This window comes from Eptesicus fuscus, chromosome 12 (genome assembly GCF_027574615.1).
Source record: "Eptesicus fuscus isolate TK198812 chromosome 12, DD_ASM_mEF_20220401, whole genome shotgun sequence".
Classification (NCBI taxonomy): domain Eukaryota; kingdom Metazoa; phylum Chordata; class Mammalia; order Chiroptera; family Vespertilionidae; genus Eptesicus; species Eptesicus fuscus.
This window is the reverse complement of record NC_072484.1, coordinates 7,762,852-7,785,425: the sequence shown is the minus strand read 5'-3', so window position 1 is coordinate 7,785,425 and position 22,574 is coordinate 7,762,852. Positions and strand designations below refer to the sequence as shown.

The 22,574-nt window shown below is 43.9% G+C and overlaps 1 long non-coding RNA gene and 1 other non-coding gene across 3 annotated transcripts; both read left to right on the top strand.

Annotated features, from left to right (window-relative positions):
• Window positions 1-6,165: 6,165 nt before the first annotated feature.
• Window positions 6,166-6,283, top strand: LOC114231459 (small nucleolar RNA SNORA21). The gene has a single exon (XR_003617417.1). It is a non-coding gene; the product is annotated as a small nucleolar RNA SNORA21 (small nucleolar RNA).
• A 3,935-nt stretch (window positions 6,284-10,218) lies between these two features.
• On the top strand, window positions 10,219-22,064 carry LOC129150930 (uncharacterized). Of its 2 annotated transcripts, none has more exons than XR_008557741.1 (3): window positions 10,219-10,282; window positions 16,474-16,571; window positions 21,852-22,064. It is a non-coding gene; the product is annotated as an uncharacterized LOC129150930 (long non-coding RNA). The 2 variants fall into 2 exon arrangements; XR_008557742.1 differs by lacking the exon at window positions 10,219-10,282 and adding an exon at window positions 11,793-11,837.
• Window positions 22,065-22,574: the final 510 nt, after the last annotated feature.

Here is a 22,574-nt window from a genome sequence, read left to right as displayed (position 1 = left end):
ACGGTGAATGGAGGAGGGAAGGGCAGGCGATCACTGGACATGCTGCTCCCAGTTCCTCGCTGCGCCGTCATTTCAAGGAGAGGGCTTCCTCTGGGGCGTTTGGCAAAGCAGTCAGGTGTTTACCTGCAGGGACAAGAACACCAAACCAGCAGAGGAGGTTTTCCAGGGACGTGCAAGTTGCAGCCAAACAAAGTCACTTTCTGTGGCTCTCGGCCAGAAGGGCGAATCGGCTCTCCTCTTCTCCTAAAATAAGTGCCGCTTAAAGCAGGACAGAAAGGGGTGGAAATAGCAATTATGTTGAAAGTGCAGAATTCAGGATGGCTGCTTGCTGGAACCAGACAGGGGCTCTGTGTTCTGTGCGCTGCTGTAATAATAGTGGATACATATCACTATGCATTTTTTTCAAAACCCACAGGCCGTACAACATAAAGAACAAACCTGAATGTAAACTATGGCCTTTAGTTAATAACCACGTGTCAATATCGATTCATCAGTTGTATCAAACATACCATATCATGCAAGGTGTTAGTAATAGGAAGTTGTATGAGGGCCCATGGCCACTTTCTGCACTATCTGTTCAAGTTTGCCAATTACAAAACAGCCTTAAAGGCACACTTTTTAATGAGTGCGAAACTTGTGAAGCGAACCCTTCATTTCACTACTGTACACGTCAGGAAACAGAAACATTTTTTATGCGTCTGAGAGAGTGAGGTGGAAAACCTGGCCAGCCACCGTTCATTCATTTGGAATTGATCCACGTTTCTCCAGTTTGAACAGCGTGTGGCTTTGCTTTTGTTGTTGCTGCTGCAGCTTTTAAATGTCAGTATCTTGTCATCCAAAGAAAGCCCTCAGAGAGCCGGGACTCTTCAAAGACACTATCAAATGTTTCAACAACTGACAAACCTCAGACTTCCTGTGTTTCTGTAACTTGTAGTTTTCCCTTCTTCCTTCTTCTTTTAATTTGTTAATGATCTCTACAGCTACAGGCCCTCGGTCACACATCCCTAACTAGATCAGTAGATCAAAGGTGAGGCTTTGCTAGGTAATCAGTGTCATTTCAGCCGTGTAGCAAGCTATTAAGAACAGACCCACGGGTTTTTCAAGGACAACCCAGGTATTGATTTGGCAACCCAAAACTCCTGTGGTGCAACCGGTAACATACAAGGGCCCCTGTTTGCACACCATCCCTAGTCCTTACTCACGGTGTCCCTAGTGAAATCCTGCAAGACTCAGCAAAGAAAAGCCAAGGACACCCGCCCCCGCCCAGCCCTGTTCCCGCCTTCAGAAAGGAATGCCACGGTTATAAATTAGACTAGGAAGAGAAACCTCTTCTTTTCTTCCACAGACTTTTTTTTTTTTCTTTTCTAAAAAGGAGATTTGTTTTCCATGCCTAATTTTTCCTTCCCGTCATGACACCTGTGGGTGGGATTGAAGAACGCAGTTCTTATGTAATGTTGTCATTCGATTCGCATTTCTGGAAGGAGGACACTTTTCTGCTCATGTTGTTGTTAACATCTACCCTGTGATGGAGCGCCCAGCCCTGGAAGGAAGTGATTCACCACAGCGCTGGGAGGCGGGTCATTCGCCGCGGCGCCTGCACCCGCACAGCCTCCCCGCGCCCGGGCAGCCTGCTCCCCTCAGCTTTGCTCCTTTCTGCTTCCTCTGTCCCAGTGCAAATAATTGAGGCTGGGAACTCAGCCTCCATTTTTCATGTTGAAAAGAAACCTACACATTTATAATCGCCCACATGGGTCCCTCTGCTTCCAAATGGTCCTTCCAGGCTGCCACCTCCTGATTTTGTACTTAAAGTTGTGGGTTTTTTTCCGCACTTTAATTTGTCAGATGAACGAATGAATAAAACCAAAACTGTTAGAATAAATCCAAAGTTATAAAGATAAAACATATCCTTTACATTTTTTTTAATTACTGGGGAAAAAAACAAACCCACAGTAAAGCAATGCGTGGGAGGGATGAACAGTGAACACACCTTTTGCTTAAAAAATCTATATGTGTCAAACAATAACAGCACAACAATGAGGCACTAAATATGAGACATGCTTCATTCCCCTTTAATGTTTTGGTTAAAGCAGATCACAGACATACCCAGAGGTTCATCCTTCTTTATGAAAAGTGATGTAAAATATTTCTCATCTTTATTTAGTTACATTTAAAAATTAAAAAGTGATCGCTGTTGACAGAAAATTTCTGAATATTTTATGCATTGAGATTCAAGTTATCACTTTGATTCCACTTATTCTGCATGGAAGCAACCAGGTTTGATCCATGTATTTTGAAAAAAGATGCTAAAACTGGGCAGGGCCACAATATGACTTGCATGGATCCCTTCCTAAAAAAGTAATATAAAATAAGTTATGTATAATATAAAATAATATATTCATAAGTTATAAAAATGAATATATTAATATTAAACATTAAAACATTTTCTTCCACCTAAAAAGTCACTTTTTTCTTCTGATTTTAAAAGACATTAAAACTTTTTTGTGGGTCCCCTGTGTCCAATGGAGAAGTCTGCCTTGGAGAAAATAATTTCCTAGAAACAGATTAAATAATCACAAAACTCAACAACAGAAGACAGATACTTTTTAACACTAAATAAATCTGTCAGTGAATTGTTACAATTATGAAAAATATTTGTACTCATTAGAAAGCTTCAATCCTATATAATAAAAACTTAATATGCAAATAGACCGAACAGCAGAATGACCGGTTGCTATGACACGCACTGATCACCAGGGGCAGATGCTCAATGCAGGAGCTGCCCCCAGCTTGCAGGCCCCAGGCCAGCCAAGGCAGGTGCCAGTGGGGGGGAGACCCCGATCACCCCACCAGTCACCCCACAGATCGGTCCTGATCGCCAGCCAGGCCTAGGGACCCTACCCATGCAAGAATTTCGTGCACCGGGCCTCTAGTACAAAATAAAAATCAACTGAGTGTTCAAATCAGGAGATATAAATTGTGGTACCTCTATTCATTGGAACATTACTGCCTTGTTAGGCATGCTGCTTGAGTCTCCTTTCTATTTACATGTACAGAAGTTTTAATATCTATATTCAAGTCTATCAATCTTCACCTATGGCTTCTGACTTTAATGTCATTAAACACGATTATAAAATTAGTCACCAATATATTTTCCTTCAGTTATGCTTCATTTTTTTCTTTCTTAATTAATCTGATATTTATTTGCATATCATATGAATAATATGAATATACAGATAATATAAAATAAAATGCTATCTTTATTTTGCTTAAATCTGTTTTGGGAATTTTCAAGCTGATTTAGCTCCTCTAAATCTCTATTTTAGTAAAAAGCACCCTATTGTCTTAGTAATTGTAACTTTATAATATTTTTTAATACTTGGAATTAGGAGTTCCTTCTTCATTAATCTTTGTTCTCAAAATTTTATTTTTTCTCAGGCTGTCCATTATTCCAGATGAATTTTAATAGCCATTTGCCAAACTCTCCATAAAAATCTCTTTTGGTTTTAAATTGAATTTCATTAACTTTATAAGTTAATTTGGGGAAGCTACATCATTACAATAGTTATTCTCATCCAGGAATATAACTCAAATCTCTATTACTGCTAATCTTTTGTGATTCTCAATAAAATGTTTTATTTTCTTTATAAAAGAAATCAAAATTTTCAACAAATAGATAACCATTTTATTATTTTTATTTATTTTTAATATATTTTTATTGATTTCAGAGAGGAAGGGAAAGGAAGAGACAGACACATCAATGATGAGAGACAATCACTAATCAGCTGCCTCCTGCACGCCCCCAAATGGGGACCAAGCCCACAACCTAGACATGTGCCCTTGACCAAAATCAAACCCGGGACCCTTCAGTCTGTAAGCCAGCGCTCCATCCACTGAGCAAAACCAGCCAGGGTGATAACCATTTTTTTTTAATGAGTTCAAAGTGCAAAAAATATTTTTAATTAGATTTTCTCCCTAGAGTTAGTGAAGATCTGTAGAAATGGATACTCCCACACTTACTGAGTAAACTATCATGGAATTTTGGATGTTTTAATCTATTCGAGTATAACTATATAAAGGCATAGATATTCATTGTAACAGCAGGAAATTGAAAAATAAATTAATATTCATCATTAGTGGACTGGTTATATAATGATTTTCTATTTCCAGGGTGGAATAGTATACAGTCAGTAAGAAGAATAACATTGACCTGCAGTAACATGGCTTAATGACTAGAATTAAGCCCACCTATTCTTAATCCAGTGGTTCACAGTCAGGGGCACGTTTGCTCTCCAGGGGCCATTGGCAATGTCTGGAGACATTTTTGGTTGTCATAGGTGGGGTGGAGAGGGTTGTTGCTACAGGCTTCTGGTGGGTAGAGGCCGGGATGCTGCTAAACACCCTACCATGCCCAGGGCAGCCCCACAGCAAAGAATTAATCTGGCCCCAAATATCAAAAGTTCTGAGGTTCAGAAATTCTGTTCTAAACTGACCACTAGCAAGGAGAATGAAACTTACAGACTTTCAGTTTTAGAAGAATTGAGTTTTCCCTTCTGGGATAAGGGCGGGTACAGACTTCTCTCTGAAGTCTAATATCTGAAGAGTCAGGGTCCTGACAACAAGTAAGAATTGAGTTGTGTAAGCCGCCAATGGTATCTCCCACATACAGAGAAAATTGAGAGAGAACAATAGAAAACTAAGATTATCTTCATATGTATGTAAAAGATGGCAAGAATACGCACCAAATTCTTAAGTCCTTAACTGGGAAGGAATAGAATTTGGAGTGATTTTCTTTTCTTTTTCAAACTGCTTCAGATTTTAAACATTTTCTGTAATGATCATGTCTGACCTTTACCATCATAGAAAAACATAAGAATATTTCAGTAAAATTTAGGTTAAAATCTGGCAAGCATGTAGTTCTTGAGGTGATTTTTCCTCCCACCGTACTACTGTTTTCTAAAATTGTTCAATGAAATTTTAAAGATTGGAGTGGTTGTGTCTGCGAAACCTGAATAAATGTGACATTTTCTGACAAAAGTTAGAGTTCCCAGATTACAGATGAAACTGAGTTAAGCTGATATACCAATGTTCAGGTCTTTCATTCTTTTTTTTTTTTTTTTTTGCTTCGAGTAATCTTATTTTCCATACATAGCATTGAATGGAAAGGAAATTGAAATGGGAGTTAGAAAGCCTGGCTTCTAGAATGAGGCATGAGAAACTGGGCAAGTTGTTCATCTATCAAAATAACCATAGCACCCAAAGGAAATGAGATATTATCTCGAAGAGATATCCGCACTCCTATGTTCACTGCTGCGTTAGTCACAGTAGACAAGACATGCAAACACCTTGTGTCCATTCAGGGATAAGTGGGTAAAGAACATCTAATCATCCATAGCTACATAGATATATACATATGCATCTATATGATGAAAATTATATATATACACTGAAATATTATTCAGCCATAAAAAAGAAGGAAATCCTAGCATCTGGGACAACATGGATGAACTTGGAGGGCAGTATGCTAAGTGAAATAAGCCAGACAGCCTGGCCGGCATGGCTCAGTGGTTGAGCATTGACCTATGAACCAGGAGGTCACGGTTTGATTCCTGGTCAGGGCATATGCCCGGGTTGCAGGCTTGATCCCCAGTGTGGGATGTGCAGGAGGCAGCCAATTAATGATTCTCTCTCATCAGTGATGTTTCTCTCTCTCTCTCTCTCCCTCTCCTTTCCTTTCTATCTTAATAAAAATATATTTTAAAATGTAAAATAAAAAGCCAAACAGAGAGAGACATCTACTATACGATATCACTTATATGTAGAATTTTTCCTTTAAAAAAAGTGAATTTATAGAAACAGAAAGTAACATTGGTGGTTGCCAGCGGCTAAGTGCTGGGGAAAATGAGGAGCTATTGGTCAAAAGGTATGAGCTTTCAGTTATAAGATGAGTAAGTTCTGGGGACCTGATGTACATTGGCATGGTGGCTACAGTTAATAATACTGTGTTATATACTTGAAATTTGCTAAGAATAGATTTTAAACACTGTCACACACACACACACACACACACACACACACACACACACACACTGTGAGAAGATGGATGTGTCAATTACCTGATGATGGTAATCATTTGACAATGTGTGCAATATTGAATCATCACATTGTACCCTTTAAATATATTACAACCCACTCAGCCGTCAAGAAAGGGCAAAGTAAAAACACCGCTTTTGGGTGAAGCAGCAGCATGTTGTGCTGTTTTGCTTCAATCAGTGGTGTGACAAGGTGAAAAAAAATAAATAATAAATAAATAAATATATTACAGTTTTGTCCATTATACCTCAATAAAGCGGGGGCGGGGGGGACCGGGGAGGGGAGAGAATAGCAAACACCTATATGGCACCTGCGGTGTGCTGGGCACTGTTCTATGTGCTTCGCAGCCATCGGCGCACGGGGTGTCCTCACAGCTGCTTTAACAGGCAGGTGCTACTGTTATTCCCACTTCACACAGGTGCCCGCGGAGCCCTGGCTCCTCTCCCATGGCCACTAAGTGACAAATTGGGGATCTGAACCCGGGCAGGCTCTGGATCACTATGTCATCAGGTTATGCTGGGCTACGACACTGGCCTCCTAACTCATCACCTACCCAGACTCTTGGCTCCCGTTGATCCATCCCAGCCCCTTCTTGCCACAAGTCATTTTTCCAAAATGAAATGCCCATCACTCACCTTCTTAGAATCTCTCAGTAGTTCTGTGTTCATGCTGCTGGGGACCTCAGCTCTGCAGGCCGGACCCCCACCCCAGCCCTCACATCAGAGCTTGGGCTCTTGTGCCTGAGTGCAGTCCGCGCACAGGTGCGGTTTGTCCTGGCAATGATTTCATTTCTTTTAAATTGCCTTTCAGCATCTACAATCCTGGAGAATGAGGAAATAGCCACACAAATCCCCAAGGGGTTGGTCCATTTAACAGGGAGAAAGAGAAAGGGACCATGCTTGACTAGAAAAGACATCAGTGACGGACATCCTAGGTCCATGCCTGGGTCTGGATTGCAGCTGGGCTTGGCTAAACCAGCTGCAAAAGACATTTTTGGAGCCAGTGGGGAAATCTGAATATGGAGTGGTGTTAGATAAGAAAAATATTTCTTGAAATGGAAAGGTGGAGATTGTTAACTCCATAAATCAGCCATGATCTCCTTTTGGGGAAAAAAAATACATGGATGTTTATACACACAAAGAGAAAGATCTGGAAGCATAAAGTGTAACAGACGTTGGAGTCTGAGGCTATTTTCTTCATTATTATTTAGCTCTATTTTCTAACTTTCTACAAAATGCACATATATTCACTTGCAATAACAAAAGGTTATTTTTTAAAGAATTTTTATTGATTGATATTTAGGAAGAGAGAGAAACATCAATTTGTTGTTCCACTTACTTTGCATTCATTGGTTTATTCTCATATGTGTCCTGACCAGGAATCAAACCCAAAACATTGGTGAACCAGGACGATGCTCTAATCACTTGAGCTACCTGGCCAGGGCACAAAAGATTATTTTTAATAAAAATAAAATAACCTGGAAATTTCCACAATAAAATCCAGATTTTTGGCATATCTTGAAAAATTGATATAAGTTCCTAGATTCTCCTTGAGCTCAATCAAGGGGAGCATAGGAGGTGGTGCTCCCTTTGGATGGGGCCCGACTGTAGTTCAGAACCACCCCATCTCCCTCCTTCCCTCCCTCCCTCCCCCGCTCCCTCCCTCCCCCTTCCCTTCCTCCCTTCCGCAATTAGAGCTGCAGAGCTTCCCTGTGGGCAGCACTGTCCTGGACATAGTGAATGGAAGTAGGTTTCTGTTTTCATGCAACTTAGATTTTCAGGAGGGTGAGCAAATAACCATCGAACAAATGGTCACTTAACACGTTTGAGGTGGGGATCCCACTCTGAAGAAATAGAGCCAGATGAGGGGAGTGGGTTTCTCTGAGCAGTACATGGATAAATAAGACTGGGGCTGGGCTGGAGGGGAAGCAGGTGAGTCTTCAGCAGGTAGGTGGGTTGGAAACCCAAGGGATGGGTGAGTCGCAGGCAGGAATGCAGGGTCCTCTGTACCCCAGAGCGCTCAGAAGTACCGAGGAACTCAGCAGTCCTCTCTGCCTGTGTCTTGACCCAAATGAAAACTAAGAAGAAACCAACAATAAAAACCAAATGGAGAGCAAGAGCGCCAGCACTGGTGAAGCGTTGAGGTTCTCGATGCTGACCTCCAGGAGCCAGGCTCACCCTCCAGTGGCAGGCAGCCCAGGGCAGGACATGAACTTGAAGCTTGTCAGCAAAAGCATACGGGGCTGAGCTAACCCCGACAGGTATTCCTTCCAAACTCAGCCCTCAGATGAACCACACCCCCACCTGGGGTGGAGAGAGGCCAGGGTGTCAGGCTAGTGGTATGGTGCTCCTTCTGTGGAAGGAACAGCAGGTATGGGGGGGAAATGTTCAGTTGGTTAGTGTCCTCCCGATATGCCAAGTTTGCGGGTTCGATCCCCGGTCAGGGTACATACAAGAATCAACCAGTGGATGCATAAATAAGTGGAACAAAGTGATGTTTCTCTTTCTCTCAAAATAAATAAAATAAATCAATAATTTTAAAAAAAGCATGGGTGGAAAAAAACATGGGGAAAAGTGTCCCCCTCTGTAGAGCACCCATCCCCACCATCATTTCTCACTTCTCTTGTTACTAACTCTGAGCAGGAAGGAGGCCACCACAACCGTACCCCCTAAGGCCTCCACCCACATCTTATAACAAGGACTAGAGGCCCGGTGCACGAATTCATGCACCAGTGAGGTCCCTCGGCCTGGCCTGCGGGATCGGGTCGAAACCGGCTCTCCGACATCCCCCGAGGGGTCCCAGATTGCGAGAGGGTGCAGGCCAGGTCCAGGGACCCCACCGGTGCATGATCCACGATAGGGGCCGGGGAGGGATGCTGGAGGTTGGCCAGCCAGGGAGGGACCGTGGGAGGGCTCCGGGGCATGTCCATCCTGTCTCATTCAGTCTGGATCGGCCGGACCCCAGCAGCAAGCTAACCTACCAGTTGGAGCATCTGCCCCCTGGTGGTCAGTGCACATCATAGAGAGCGGTTGAGTGGCCTTAGCATATCATTAGCATATTACGCTTTGGTTGGTTGAAAGGATGACCAGACACTTAGCATATTAGGCTTTTATTATATAGGATAGGGGTCCTTCACCCAAGCACTCTTTTTTACACATATTAGTCACTGAATCCTTACTACGATTAATACAAAATAATATTGAATGTAAACTGTAATTGAAAAATAAAATGTAAAAAACCTCACTACGACTAGACACTGTTATGACGGCATCATTCAGATGAAGGGGCGAGGCAGGGAGTTTCTGTCATGTGTCGGTGGAGCCAGGGCTTGAACCCGCGCTCTGACTGGAGTCTGCACGGTGGATATCAGAGGGAGCAGCGACTGCTCCTGTCCACAGCAGGGAAAGTGGGCGTGCAGATCTTTTCCATCCTCCTGGCTGTGCGCCTGGGGTTAGATTACCTACCTTCTCTCCAGCCCATTTCTCCCTTCTCAAACTGGATAATGATAACAGTGATGGTCCTAGCCTCAGGGTAGGTTCTAACTGTTGAAAGACTTAAGGCATTTAAAGCAGGCCTCAGCAACCGACTGCCCAGGGCAATCTGGGCAGCTGCCTGTTTTTATAAATAAAGCTTTATTGGAACACAGCTGTGCCCAATCATTGATGGATCATCTCTAGCTGCTTGACCTCTACCAGACCCTTTCCAGAATACTGACCCCTGATCCAAAGCAGGTTCTATTTATCACTCTTGCCCAGGTCCAGCAAAGGTCTTGCAAATATTAGGTGCTTTGTAAAAAATAAAGTTAGCATAATTAGTGACAATAAAATATAACAGTGATGATATAGCATTCAGAGGAAATTGGTTGGTAATAAAACTTAAGGCCCATTTTGAATATGGAATGACCCCAATTTGCTATCTCAGTATTCAGCAATTTCTTTTAAATATATTATTATTGATTTCATAAAGGAAGAGAGAGGGAGAGAGGTAGAAACATCAATGATGAGAAAGAATCATTGATCAGCTGCCTCCTGCATGCCCCAACACTGAGGCTCGAGTCCGCAACGGGAGGGGGGGCAGGGGGGGGCGTGCCCTGACCGGAATCGAACCAGGACCTCCTGGTTCATAGGTCAACACTCAACCACTGAGCCACGCCAGCCGGGCTCAGCATTCAGCAATTTCAGTTAAAATGCAGGTAAGCAGAAAAAAGAAAAAAAGAGTGCAGGTAAGTAAAGAGTATTGGATGCCTTTCAGCTGGCTAGCCTTTACATGAAGGGGTGTTGGTGGATGTGGGAGGAGACCGAATTGGCTACATTTCATTATTTTCGAAGGTTTAACGATAAGATGGAATGTAAGCAGATTCTGCAAACTTCCGACAACATGTTTTCCTGGCGTAAACCGCTGGTGCAGTTGCTTTCAGAGCAGACACAGCGAAGAGGGCCCTGGACGCGGCGGGCGCAGGGAGGCTGGGTGGGGCCGGTGGGAGAGGGGGCGGGGAAGCCTGCGGGGAGGCATCCCCGCTGAAAATCAGCTCCGCGGGGTTCCCGTCGGACCCGGTCCCACACCGGCACCCAGCGGCTCTCCTAAGTCCGCTCAGTGGGCATTTTGGTTTTAAGGGAGGAATGTTAACTTCCAAGAGGCAATACTCGAGGATTCTCATGAGAACCAAAAGCTTGTGGCTTCCAGGCAACACGTTTGGCATGGCAGGCTGACCCCCCTTCTTCCTCCCTCCCTTCCCTCTCCTGTCCCTCCCCTCTCCCTCCCCTTCCCCCTTCCCCCCTCCCCCGCTCCTCCCCTCTCCTTCCCCCTCCCCCTCCCCCTCCCCCCGTCCCCAGATCCATCCTGGCTGCCCCGCCTTGCAAACCAGCTACCGGGTCTTCACACTCATTTTTGCCACTGATATTAGACAGAAACCAAGACTCTCGGCCCAAACGAAGTACTTTTAAAAGCCAAGTAGCAAGTCGCTTGGGAACGAGCCCTTTGTTTCGCGTTAGCCACTTTGTCTTTAATTAGGCAGGAAACAGGGTGCACACTGCTCCCTCACCCAACCGCGGCCTCGCTTTCTGTAATTTTTCACTTGTTTGTGCAACGACTGTAACCCAGGAAAACAGAAACTGGCCCCAGCGGTCTTCCCGGGGTCCGGCAGCCGACAGGTACCCGCGCTCAGGGCGTTTGCTGAAAGGAGCAGCCGGCTCTGTCCGGGGCGGGGACCCGGCGGGGAGCCGGACGCGCGTCCCCCGCGCTCCCGGAGCGTGCGTTTCCCCGGGAGAGGCTGTCAGCATCGAGGCGGCACACGAGGGCCTGGTTACTAACGTGACAAACGCTGCGAAGGAGGCCGGGGCCATCAGGGGCACAGGGTCTGACGTCAGACTGGCTGGGGCTGAATGCTGTGACGAGGCTGAGGCCAGTGAGCTACTGGCTTCAGGCACCATCTCAGCGGTGCACCCCAGTCCTCGGGGATGGAGACAAATACCACAAACTCAGGGCCGTGATGAACAACATATCGCACTTTTAAAGACAGACAGGACTGGGCTGAGGGGGGGCGAGCGAGGGCGGGGAGCCGCTGGAATGCTCTCTGTCCTGGCTTCTCCACAACAGTATGGACTTTCCCCGACTTTGTGAGGATTAAATGTTGGGACATTCGAAAAACTGCTCACACACAGGAAGCGCTCAATAAATGGTAGTTGTTACTATTTTATTGTCTCCATCGATGTTACTAACCCTTTCGAAGTCCATCATGGAAGACCTAGGTAAGCAATACTATCCAAATAATTCAGAAAACGAAAGGGGCAGGTTACTGTAGTTTGTCGAAACTAAAGCATCACCCCTTGTAAGATGCTCCATTGTTTCATGGACTATTAAGAAAGGAAGATTGAGGGGTGTTGGGGGCTGGGTGAAAAGGTGAAGGGATTAAGATGTTCAAATTGGCAGTTATAAAATAGTCACGGGGATGTAAAGTACACTGTAGGAAATATAGTCAATAACCTATAATAATAAAAAGTGTAATATGCAAATCGACCGAACGGCTGAACAGTGGAACGACCGTCTGGACAACATTCTGGATGAAGCCAGGGCTGCGAGGGCCTACCCTTGCATGAATTTCGTGCATTGGGCATCTAGTATTGTAATCCTATATAATAAGAGAGGAATATGCTAATTATCCGTTATACCATGAGGTGTAACTACTGGATCACGGATCTGCAGGAGGGTGGGGCAGCGAACCACCAGTGGGAGGCGGAGAGCTGCAGGAGGGGGCAGGGCAGCAGGCTATGAGAGGGGGCTGTGGGGAGCTACAGGAGGGCGGCAGGGACCTACTGGCGCACAGATTCATGTGCGGGGCTACTAGTAATAATATATGGTGCCAAGTGGGTACTAGACTTATCAGGGTTCTATAAATATCTAGCCACTACGTGGTACACCTGAACCTAATATCATTGAATGTCAACTGTAATTGAAAAATAAAAAATAAAAAAAAGAAATGCTTCCAAATACAATTGCAAAATGCCATTGATTACAAAATACTAATTTTAGTGATGTTAACATGTAAAAACTAAAGCACGTTGGAATTAATGGGCTACAGAACTATGTCACCCCAATTCCATGACAATGAAGCATACATGTGTGTATTAAAAATTATCTGTTTCCACCCTGGCCAGTCAGGCTCAGTTGGTTGGAGCGACAACCCAACTGACAATGAAGGGTCACGGGTTCAATCCCTGGTCAGGGCACATGCGAGAGGCAACCAGTGGATGTTTCACTCTCACATGATGTTTCTCTCTCCCCCTCTCCCTTCCTCTCTCTCTCAAAATGAGTAAAAGCACATCCTCAGGTGAGGCTTTAAAAAAAAGGATCTGTTCCAAACAAGTGAATGTTTAAATATACCTCTTTTTTGGAAATTTTGACTACCTCATAAAATGGAAATGCTAGGACCCCTGAGCATTTGGACTGTCTTGTATAACAATGATTATTAAATGGAAAAAAGACTGAATGAATGAGAAATGAAAGAATTAGTGAAAGCTACAATTTACAAGTCTCTACTCATAAACAGCAACAGAAATTATGTAAAACAACAACAAATTCCCTGGAGAAAGATGGAAAACTGTAATGATACAAAAACAAAGGGAGGCCCTGGCCGGGTAGCTCAGTTGGTTAAAGCACCATCTCTATATGCTAAGGTTGTGGGTTCGATCCCCAGTCAGGGCACATACATGAATCAACCAATGAATGCATAAATAAGTGGAACAACAAACTGATATTTCTCTCTCTCTCTCCCTTCCTCTCTTTCTTGAGTAGATATTTTCATAATTAAAATAGCAGTGCGAATGTGATATGCCATGGTTAACCTAGGAAGTTTTTGGAACTCTATGTCATTCTGACACAATGACACTATGTTAAAATCCACTTACGTATTGAGCACCTGCCCTGTCTCTGTCCTGGATGTAAGTTGGCAGTCATCCTTCTTAAGAGGTGGATCTTAATTAATAGTGAACAAACGAATGAATGAATTCTGTACATATGGAACCCTGAACGTAACTCTGACTGATCACAATATAGTCCAATAATTTAATCACACATGTAATCACTCCAAATTTCAACTTCAGAACATTTGGACTACCCCACAGAGAGACTATTTAAAGACGGTAAGCATCCTTTCCAAGGGATTGGGCTTGATGCAGGCAATTGAGGTTTATGACATTTAAAGAAAAACTGTCCATTTTTAAACCATTATTATTTCCAGACATTTCATGAGAAAGGGGGTCACACACATTCCTGTAAATAATACATTATTTTCCTGCTTCCTTAGAGTTAATTTTTCAGTTACTTTACATAGTTAAGTGAGTTAGTTTTTTCCACTATTCATAGTATTTTTTTTTAAGACTTTCATCTAAATTGCCTTGGGGTAATATCACCATTTCACACTGTTGCTTTGTTCAGGTCAGTACATACTTTAGCAATGATAAAATTTGGTTACTATTATTACCTTACCTTTCTGGTTATGTTCTTTTGAAGAAAGTAGGGGAAAATTATACCTCCCATGTTGAATTAGGAGTACACAGATCTCTCCCCCTCCTCCCCCCATTTTTTTTTTTTTTTAAGTTTTTCGGCAGTTGAAACCAGGTGCTAATTCAGTTCATTCACGATATGAGAAAGATCAATGTACATTTGAAACTCCTCTTTCAGGGCAGAAAATTGTAAGGTTGAGCAAAACAGAAAACAGTCTGTTTCTAAATATAGCCATGGCATATGACCCCAGTCCTCTGTACACGGAGCATTAAGGTATTAGACACATTGCTTCATGGATGTAGCATATAATTACTCTAGGAAAGAGGACCCATGACCGACCAGCACAGATATAAATGTTGGGCTTCTGTCTGTCCTTTTTTGATCTAAGGAAATGCTCTTTAGAATGTTGGGCCGTCCCCACGTGATGGCTTGTCATTTGGGTAAACTTTCCCACTGCTCACAGAAGACAGCTCTCTGTCTCTTGGGTTTTATTTTTATACCCCCTTTCACAGCAGCTGATGTTCAACCACTTTTCACACAGCCGATTTTTTTTTTTCCGTTTTCTCCTTTAACTGTGAGGCCACAGACTGAGGCTAACTCGATTTGGTCGGTTATCATGGTCATTCATGCCAGCATCATATTGTATCCTTCTCAGTTTGGATCCCCTATAAGGAATCTCTGGCTGTGGTGTTGTGTTTGTTTTATTTTTATTTTTTTAAACAAAGACCCTTTGAAGGAATCATCCTCTAAAGCCAAATGTCTTGTTTAATGGTCTCTCTTTTATTTTTTAAAATGCATTTTTATTTTTTAGAGAGAGGGAGAGGGAGAGAGAGAGGGAGAGACAGAAACATTGATTGTCTGCCTCCTGCACACCCCCCACTGGGGATGAGCCCACAACCCAGGCATGTGCCCTGACCGGGAATCGAACCTGCAACCTCTTCGTGCATGGAATGGCGCTCAATCCACTGAGCCACACCAGCCGGGCTGGTTTATTTTTAGAGAACTCTTGATAAGGTCATTTGGACATGTATTCTTAAAGCTTTTAGGGCTTACATTTTTTTAAAAAATTAATTTTAAAGAGCATTTCGGGTTTACTGCATTTCTGGAATTTTCAATTAAAGATTAAATTGGGAATGAGAAGTTCGAGGGCGATCACTGTATTTCTAGCCAAGCAAGGGTTTGCAAAACCACGGTTAGGAAGTAAGACGTGCTGTAGCAGGGGTGAGGGGTAGGGGAACCACACTCACTGTGGAGAAAAGGCCTCCGCACACTGCCATAGGCACTCATCAGCTATCTGGGGGGAAATATTTACACGTTTGTCCTCCGGGCCCACAGGAGGGAAGCAGCAGGAGGAAGTAACTAGGATTGTCCCACACTTGAAGGAAGTAGAGGCCTCAGCTGGTTTCTAAAAATTCAATTAAAAAAATAATTTGCTCCGGCATGTAGCAAGTTGTGGACGAGAACTGGGGATTTGGTTGCAGGTTCCGGTGTCTCCACCTGGAAACTCACCACCCTGCTGACCTGGCTTTAAACATACCCAGCGATGATTACTCACTGGTTAGTTTCAGATGTTCCTTGTGAAATCCATTCTTTCTCATAAACCATTTCCTACATAGCGATATTTACTTATTTATTGTTAATCCTCACTAGATGATATTTTTTTAAAAAAGAGAGTGGAAGGGAGGGAGGAAGAAAATAGGGGGGGGAGAGAAAGAGAGAGACAGAGAGAGAGAGGGAGAGAGGGAGAGAGAGAGAGAGAAACATTGATATGAAAGAGACACATCAATTGTTTGCCTCCTGCACTCAACCAAACTGGAGCTGGGGATGGAACCTGCCACTCAGGTAGGTGCCCTTGACCTGGAATTGCACGGGAGACCCTTAATGTGTGGGCCAATGCTCTAACCACTGAGAACACTGGCCACGGGCAATAGTGCTTTTTAAAAATATATATATTTTTATTGATTTCAGAGAGGAAGGGAGAGGGAGAGAGAGAGATAGAAATATCAATGATGAGAGAGAATCATTGATCAGCTGCCTCCTGCATGCCCCACACTGATTGGGGATCGAGCCCAGGACCCAGGCATGTACCCTGACCGGGAATCAAACCATGATGCTCAACCACTGGGCCACACTGGCTGGGCATGCTTTTTTTTTTTTTTTAAACAATTAGAATTCATTTAGCTATTATTATATAGTCAAAATTATTATTTAAAACTATGTATTCTTGGCCAATCAAAAGACTCCAAATGTCTTTTAAATACTCCTTGTTTCAAAACAACCCTCGCAAACTTAGATGAAAAGTTGTGTTGGTCTTTATAACCTTTGCTTGACTTTCAAAAATTAAAATTTAAACAAACTATTTTTGTGGCATGTCTCTTGCAGAACGATAAATCATAACTTTATCAACTTCCCCAGAGGCCTTCAGAACAAAAGAAACAAGTGCAGCTATGTGCAGTTGCTCTGTGAATTCATCCTAAAAGGTAGGACTCCCTGCTGCATCTTTTGTTCACGGTGCACGATTTAAACAATTAGCTGGGAAACGCGCTTTCTTGTTTGGTGACGAGGGAAGATCCTTCGCCAAGGAAACAGGCAGACACCTAGCACAACTCAGGGGCTGCCCCAGCCTCAGGTTTAACTTGGTTAATTACAGAACTGATGCCTGCTGTGTGTTGAGTGATCAAGACTTAAGAGTTTCAAAGTTTAAGGAAGCAGTAAACTCATTTCTAAGAGCTGTCTATCAAATCACTCCTGCTGCTAAAAATGGGAGCTTCCTTTGTTTCCCAGCCTGTGTGCTTAGAGCAGTTTTTCAGCTGCTGACAGAGCGCTCTCTCTCTCTCTCTCTCTCTCTCTCTCTCTCTCTCAATAATCTAAAGTCTTTGAGAGATCATTAATACTCAAGTGGGCTTTGTAGTTCGGTTTGTAAAATGGTCAGCAGCATGTCAAGAAGGAAAAGAAAAAGGAAGACGAGTTCCTCCAATAACATTACTTAGGGACACTTTCGGCCTCTTTTTAAAAGCCCCGAATCTCTTTCCTGCCTTCATTTCTAATTAATCACTCTGCTCAGTAGACTATTCAGGATCCGCACTCCACCAGCAGAGAACTATCTTCAGGAGATGAATTCGCTGTGTTTTATTACTCGTTTGTCCACGAAGCAGAATTTTTCTTTTCCAGGAAAGTCTAGGGGTAGTTCAGTCTTTGCAATAGAAGAATGAGGTGGATTTTAAAAAATATCAACACACCACTAATTTTCCATATCCCCCTCATCATTTTCATTTTATTTCAAACATAGAGAATGTAAAAGCTCCAGAAATATCTGGCTTCCCTTTTTTTTTTTTTCTTATAAAGTCAGTAGGTCAAAGAACCCACATGTAGCAACAGGAAGTGAACACATGTGACATATGTTTAAATTCTGTCACCAACAAATCAGTTAAACGTGACTCCTCAAAGCTTCGTTCCTATAGCACTTTCCACTGAAGTGTCATATTTTCACATCTATATATTTACACTTGTTTACACATACATAAATACTTAGGCTCAGTGAGACTGCAAACGTAGACCTGGAGTCGAGACCCCAAAACCACAGCACTTGAGAAGTGGAAATCATACCATTTTGTTTATCCCAGCTCCTTGGTGATCCAAAAGCATGTGCAGGCTGAGAAAAGCGATTTAGCTTGCCTTAGGCTCTTTCGCTCCTGGTCCTGTATTTGCCATATAATGTTGCCCTGGACCTTTAAGGGCTCCTGTTTCCTCCTCTGTAAGGAGGGTCCATTGGGAGAGCTGATTTTAAGTTATTGAAGCGCATGTGATTTTGGCAGGTAGGATGTGCATCATGCCGAAAAGGACATCCAGGATTCCACTAGTAACTAGTCGGCCTCACCTTCCGACTAACAGATCCGTTTACTCTGGCCCTGGACAGGCATCAGCCCCCTTCACAAAAGGCTGGATTCTGGCAGCTCCGGTTTCCTGCCCACTTGGGTCTGTACATTTTCACCAGCCTTCGACGCAGAGGAATCCAATTCTTCCGTGCAAGTGGCAGCAGATACTAGAATATCCAGAACCGTCAGAATCGCGTTTCCAGCTTCACCCGGCCTCCCTGTCTCCGATCCGCCGTTTCAGCTTCGCCAGAATGGGTCCGTTGTACTTCAGGGAGTTTCTTCCACCTCTCATCCTTTCAGGCTGAGCACGAATGATTTATCCTGCCGAAGTTATCAACATTGACTGTAGCCTCTGAAGAAAGCACAGTTTGTCAAACCTACCTCTTCGGACTAATTCGATGTATGTGATCAATGCAAGGTGAGCTGAGAGGATGGCTTCAGCTGAGGAGGACGTCCATCACATGGGCTCATTTGGTGGCTGAACTTGAAAAGTTCATTACCGACTTGTTCCAAACCAGGATGGCACAGACCTACTTTAGTGGTTTAATGTAATTCGTCTTAGGAAAGCAAGCAGATTGAGCAATCCTTTAATTCAGAAACAAGTTGCTCAATGGATGTCGCCTGAAAATAACAAGGCCGAGTAAGGGAAACCATAAAACGGAGGCATGCACTAGCTATCCCTGCTTCTTGATTGATTTCACATTCACAACAAAGCCCTCATTATGGTAAAGGATTTGGAAAGGTCAGCTGGAGGCATCTCACTACCCGTAGGATCCGCTCACGTCGCTGAAAGCACCAAATTAACTTCCCACAACAAAATGAAGAGAAACACTTATCTGAGTTTTTAGGATATGTCTGGCTCTAAAACTCTACAGCGCTTAGGAAATAAATGCAGGTGAACTTGTTTTTCTTCCTTCCACCCACAGAAAAGTTTGGTTATTTAAATAGGCACTTGGAGATAGGTTTTCTAGAAAGGAACATGGTCTGTGTTTTTCTTATCATAGCGAAAGGGCCAGACACGCCCTTTAACAGAAAGCAGTAAGGCCATTCACAGAATCTCCCTGCAGCTAAGGGCAGTGGGATCCAGGCCAGGTAACTCACTCACCTGGAAGCTTTCAGGACCGAAAAAGAAGTCGTTAATTCAATTCCTGTGTCAGTCAAACCTAAAATGACTTTCTCACAGTCTATATTCTGTTTTCTGTTAACGAGTGTATTTTAAAAATGTCTCCATGAAGCAACACATATTTAATGAATGCCCTTACACAGAAGAAGGCAGAGCCTGGGTCCCAGCCCTGGAGGGGTTTACAACCACATAGAGAACCACAGTCCTGCTTTTCTAGAATATTCCCTGAAGTGGACTCCAGGACCCCATACTTCCAGGCCTGGGGAGGAGGAGGGGGAAGCAGGGGTGAGAAGTGAAAAGAGCTGAGGCAGGCGGGTGAAGAGTACCTTCCCACCCACCCCTAATAGCAGTTGCACACCTTCCTTTGGAGTGCAGAGAATGGCATTCTCAGCCAATCAGGTCGGAGTGGGTTAGCATTCAGCCACTCAGGCGTTTTGATTGGGGGGAGGGGAGAGGCTGAGAGAGGTGGGAGAAAGAAGAAAAGGGAATTTTTTGTTTGGTGTTTTGTTTGTTAATCCTCACCTGAGGATATTCTTTCTCTGATGATTTTTTTAGAGAGTGGAAGGGAAAGGGAGAGACACAGAGAAAAACATCTCCATGGGAGAGAGACACATCGATTGGTTGCTCTCCCCTCCCCACCTCGGCATAAGTCCCCAACTGGGGCGTGGGATGGAACCCACAACCGAGGCACAGCGCCCTGCGCCCTAGACGGGAACTGAACCCGTGACCCTTCAGTCCACAGGCCGCTGCTCTAACCACTGAGGAAAAACGGCCAGGGCAAGAAAATGTTTTTAAATAAAATTTTTATGAGTTAATTTGAGGCAAACTGATGCCGTATCCTAGGGAGCAAGATATCAAATGCTCCAGAAGTTTTATTTATTGTCTAATTCAAAGGAGGGAGGCACAGCAATAACAGTGGTGGTCATGATGACAATGCTAACTTGTGTGGATATTTCATTTCTGAAGTGCCCCGTCCAGGCCAAGGGCTTTCTATCAGTGTTCCCTAAACCTCCAGTTAGGTTCCACCTCACCCTAGTGGACACTCCCTCAGTTTCCTAAATCCCTTAGTCATCTTTCCTGAGGGCATCTGATGTTTTTCCTACCTTCAACTCCCACTCTTTTTTTTTTTTTTTTTTTTTTTTTTTTAGAGGAGAGGAAGGGAGAGGAGAGAGAAAGAGAGACATCAATGTGAGAGTGGAACATCGATTGGCATGCCCCCTACCGGGCATTGAGCTGGCTACCCAAGAATGTGTCCTGACCTGGAATTGAACCAGCAACCTTTCAGTGCAGGGGATGATATACAACCAACTGAGCCACAGGAGCCAGGACTCAACTCCCACTCTTGCTAAGGGCCATTTGTGTAAGACAGGTGCACTGTCCAGGGAATTATGATGTTCCCAGTTAAAACGTGGGGAGGGAAGCATTCTCCTTTGGTGTGATGTACAGACTTTGATGCCCTGCACCATGATAGCCTTTCTCCATTGGAATCCTCATGCTGCCTCCCAGAGCTGTGCTGTCTTAAGTAATCTCTCCATACCTCAGTTTTGTCATCTATAAAATGGGCATAGTAATGGTATCAAGCCTTAAGCATCATTATGAGGGTCAAACATGCTAATGCATATGTCTGGCACAGAGCCCTAAATAAAGGCTGGCCATTGTTTTTGTGGTAATTTTTTTAGGAGGCTGGGAAGATTGTTTGTTAAGAAACTGGCAACAGCCCTAGCTGGTTTGGCTCAGTGGATAGAGCGTCGGCCTTCAGACTGAAGGGTCCCAGGTTCGATTCCGGTCGGGGGCATGTGCCTTGGCTGCGGGCACATCCCCAGGAGGGGGTGTGCTGGAGGCAGCTGATTGATGTTTCTCTCTCATCGATGTTTCTGACTCTATTCCTCTCTGTGAAAAATCAATAAAAAATATATTAAAAAAAAAGAAAAAAGAAACTGGCAACAGCCCTAGCTGGTTTGGCTCAGTGGATAGAACTTCATGCCTGAGTTTGGGGCTCGTTCCCCAGTAGGGGGTGTGCAGGAGGCAGCCAATCAGTGATTGTCTCTCATCATTGACGTTTCTATCTCTCCCTCTCCCTTCCTCTCTGAAATCAATGAAAACATTTTTTTTTTTTTAAAGAAGAAACTGGTAACAGTCTTCAGCCTGGAACTGGATTAACTAATTAGCATCTAAAGAAAATATTAAAAATCAATGATTCGTGAAAAACTTTATCTCACCAATATGACTTATCCATGGCAGACACTTCTATAAGCTAAATTGGTTTCTAAATGAGCCCATTTTTAGAAATAAATTCTAGACACACAGATCCATTTCGCCTCCTAAGAATGTAATAATTCCATGAGAAAAGGAACTGGGTTCTCCCAGTTTTCTAAAGCGGGCATTTATAATGTCTGTCGAGCAAGCAGGTAAGGGAAAGGAATACCTTCAGGTGTAAATAGAACACCTGCTTGGGCTAATTTTGGTCATTCATGTTCTCCCCTGGCCAAAGGTGGATTTTCAAGCCCAATGGTACATAATGGTGCCTTAAACACGTAAAAAGTCTGCTCTTCCCATGCCATTAAATCTGTGTTTATTTTTTTATGTTGTTTATAAGTGCATCCCCGCTTCTTCTCTTACTCATCTGTGCCAATAAGCTGTCTTAATTTTGCTGGACTTCGCAAAGAACCCGTGATTGCTATTGGCTGCTTTTTAAATTTATGTCATAACTTTCAGCTTTTGAGTTGATGAATTCCTTTCTTGTATTTCTATTGCTAAATCAGATGCATCTCGCTATCCTCTGGAAGGTACATACCAACTTACGAAGAGCACGTGGGTGGAGGAATGGAAACCAGGCAGCTGGAAGGGGAAAAATGCAACGTACAGATCATTTCACCCGAACAGACGTGGTGTTTGGTGTGGTTTTGCTTTGATATTTACCTTTTTTTTCCCCCCCACGAAGAATGGATTCAGGTATTCCTTGAATAATTAAAAGTACAAAGAAAACACCCAAGATTCCTTAACCATCTGCGGCCCCGCTGGGCTCACCTGCCAGGTCCAAGGAACAGGAAGTGGGGCCGGAGGGGGGGTGGTGGTTGGGGAGCGTGTCAGGGGGTGGGCGGGGTGGGAGGAAACCCGGGCGACTCAGACTGCTTCCTTGGGTCACCTTGTTCTCAGCCAGCTTCTGCCTCCCCCACCCACGGATCTCCCCAAGTGTGCAAGGGCCGGCCCCCGAGGCCGGTGTGAAAGGTGGTGCACGCAGCCCAGCAGGGCAGAGCTGAGAGAGAGAGAGAGAGGAAGGGAGGGAAGAAAGAGAGGGAGAGGGAGGGAGGGAGGGAGGGAAGGGTGGAGATCACGTGATTTTCTGGAACGCAGGCTCCTTCTTTATTCTGATTTCTCGAGTAAACTTAATATCTCCAAAACGTGTCCAGTGACTGGGAAAGAGAGAAGCCGCGTTCCACTGGAAGGATCTCTTCTTGGGTCACAGGAACTGTTTTTTTATTCTT